A 2931-nucleotide genomic window follows, 5' to 3' on the forward strand; every position below is an offset into this window, starting at 1 on the left:
GCCTGTTCTGTTCCCCACTCTGTCTCTGGTGAAGCCTCTCACTGCCCCTGAGCCTCTGGCCTGTACCCCAGTTCTGTATGCACAAATAAATAGATCTAAAAAAAGAATAAGCCCCAGCTTTTGCATCTCCACAATACCTTTAGAGATGAGAGACTGGGACCCCAGCATTTGCCTACCATGAACAAAGATGGCAACATCAGTAGGTCCAAATACCTCAGCACCAGAAACCCCAGCCCCACCCCACCCCCAATAATGATACTGTTTTATGTCAAGGATTCACTGATCCTATCCATAAACCAGACTCAAACTTGTGATGGCTGGAATAGTTCTTGCAGAGTAAATCTGTCAGCCAGCCACCTGGGTTGAAATCCTTACTTTGATTCTCATAAACTCTTTGTCTAACTATCACTGAGGCATTTTATTCTAGTTAACAGTAGACATTTCTAGAAATCAATCTCTGAAGTTGAAGATGGCTAGGGTAGTGTTGTTCACTATTGGACATTGTTTTCAGCTGACAATTTTCAAAGCAGCATATTGAACACAAGAACAAATCAAAAGGAGGCACAACTTGTCTGCTCACACTGGGAAGAACAAGGACATAGGTAGACAGTGATTTTCAACCCTTTCCACAAGTGACAGAAGCCCAGCACATTGTCTTGGAGGTACCCAGATTTTAACAAGCCTACGAAATATTTCATTATCCCCATGAAATAATTCGTTATCCCCATCCTGTTACCATGCTAAACGCGGCTCAAAAACAGGAGGGCCCAGTCTACACCCTGTGCAAACAATGTTGTACAACACACAACTCCTTTCTTTCTTCCACTTAGGAAATCTTACTGGAGGGGCCTCCCTGGTGGCCGATGGGGTTAAGCTTCAGCACTATGAAGCTACCTGCAGCCACTGCAGCATGAGCTTGATCCCCGGGCAGGGAAGGTGACCCACATGGTGCAGCAGACATCTCCTGTCTCGCCCGCTGCGCCCCTCAGCTATGTATTTCAGTCGATCCCCCTGTTCTGCTCCCCACTCTGTCTCTGGTGAATCCTCTCACCTGCCTGCACCTCTGGCTTACACCCCAGCTCTTGCGTACATAAATAAATAAATCTTTCTTTAAAATCATACTGGAGATTACCACAAGTTAGTTGTAAATTGTTTTAAAAAGCAAATCTTTTACAAGCAACTATACCTTAAATATTATTAATAGTATTGCACATTCTTGCAATAAGTCTTAAGAATAAGAAGCATCAGTATGAAAAAGTGGGCTCACCAAAAGAAAGAATTTGGGGATAAAAATGCTCAAGTTTTAGGGAAAATTCATTTATTCCTAGAAGGCCAGAGGGGAGGTTCTTCTGGAAGGGATCACATCTCATTGCCTGCCAGTGACTGACACAGAGATGCAGACCGATAAATTTTTGAAGTAATTCTGCAGAGTCAATTAAGTCAGCTACTTGGTTCAAATCCTCACTTTGAGTAATTTTTGAGTAACTTGAAATGATCTTCTCAGTTATGATCTTCTCAGTTTTCCATAAAGTGGATCTTCATATTGCTCTACCCAGATCAAGAACGGAGTTAGTTAGACAGAAACTGGAGCGATTCTGTGTGGTGAAGCACACCAATGAAGTGTACAATTACTTACGAGCTGCCCAGTGTGCTAAGGGCTCTGTGTTGATCACCACAACCCTGCAGGGTAATATTATCATCATTTGGTAGAGGAGGAAAACAGCGTTCAGAGACGTTAAGCTACCTGCCTACAGTCAACCGGGCAGCACGAGGCAGACCTGGGGCCCCTAGGTCCTTCTGCAGCGCTGTGCAGGGCTTACCCTGCCTCTTCCCTGTCCCTCCTTCACTGCATCAACTGGCAGTGCCACCCTTTGTGATGAACAATTTTTCAGATTTATTGTCCAATAAGTAGATCTTGGTGCCTCTTCTAGTGTCAATCTTGGGATACTAATTCCCCAAACTCTGTGTAACTCCCTGCCTCTCCCTTCCTCCCTCACCCCCTTACTCAAGGCTCTATATCTGTTGTTCATTATAGTTTTCACTTCGTTTTCTTCAGAAACCATGTGGACAAAGCATAAATATGAAGTACCTTTTCCTGCAGACTTTCAAAATCAGAGGGGCATCTGGCCGCCCAGGAAGCACTCCCACCTTTGTGCCTACCTCGGCGCATACCTGTGACAGTTACCGCCCTCCAGGATGGTCCCTGGGATCTGGCATCTCTCTCTGCTAGGCACTGGGAGGACAGATGCTGGGAGATATCAGCAGCAGTCAGGAAAGCACCCCCACGAGCAGTTAGCCTCCTATGGGCCCCAAGGGAACTGTCATAGAAGCTGCCTCCTCCTCAAGCCCCATGCACACAACTGAATCTCAGCTACGCCCACGCCTGTGGGGAGGCCTGAATTTAGTCCTTTATGCCTGACTTTTTTGCTCCATCACAAAGCTGCATAATCTAGAGAAAGAATGTCTTCCTGTCAGTGTCTGAGTGGTTTCATTGGCTGACCCCCAAACAAGGAACACCCCCGTGACCACAGTGCTCTACTTCCCAGCTGCAGCCCCAGCACTGGACCGGGGTGTGTGTGTGAAGCGTCCCTATTGTGTGCAGTCGGAGGTGGGCAGTCAGGCCCCCAGAAGGGATGTTCTTGAAACAAAACCAAAGCTAGGGTCAGTCAAGGTGCCAAACGCATCTATGAAGAACGTTCTAAAAGATTTGCTGTGAATGTGTTCAAAATAGCATTCCAAAGGAATTTTTCCCTTGAAGAGAGAAAGTGAAAAATCAAGACAAAAAGAAATCAAGGACAACACTAGATCCTAAGTCAAGGAAAAAAGCTCGCGAGTACACCCTCCCCTGGGGGCCCCAGGGGAGTCCAGCTGGTACTGTATTATTGGCACGTATATTCTGCCACCCATAATATTTAATCACAGGTGTGTGGT

The 2931-nt window shown here is 46.1% G+C and overlaps 1 protein-coding gene across 2 annotated transcripts in view; it reads right to left on the bottom strand.

Annotated features, from left to right (window-relative positions):
- LOC105853150 (stonin-1-like) overlaps window positions 1-2267 on the bottom strand; it is a 21815-nt gene extending 19548 nt beyond the window's left edge. The window contains exon 1 of one of the 2 annotated variants that reach the window (XM_004686212.2): window positions 2173-2267. The gene's annotated coding sequence lies outside the window, so the exon portion shown is untranslated. Of the gene's footprint in view, window positions 1-137; window positions 166-2172 lie in introns of those variants that run through there. The other variant, XM_012727666.1, reaches the window with a different exon arrangement.
- Window positions 2268-2931: the final 664 nt, after the last annotated feature.

The sequence above is a fragment of the Condylura cristata genome, unplaced genomic scaffold (genome assembly GCF_000260355.1).
Source record: "Condylura cristata isolate star-nosed mole 26May11 unplaced genomic scaffold, ConCri1.0 scaffold00020, whole genome shotgun sequence".
NCBI classification, from domain to species: Eukaryota; Metazoa; Chordata; class Mammalia; order Eulipotyphla; family Talpidae; genus Condylura; species Condylura cristata.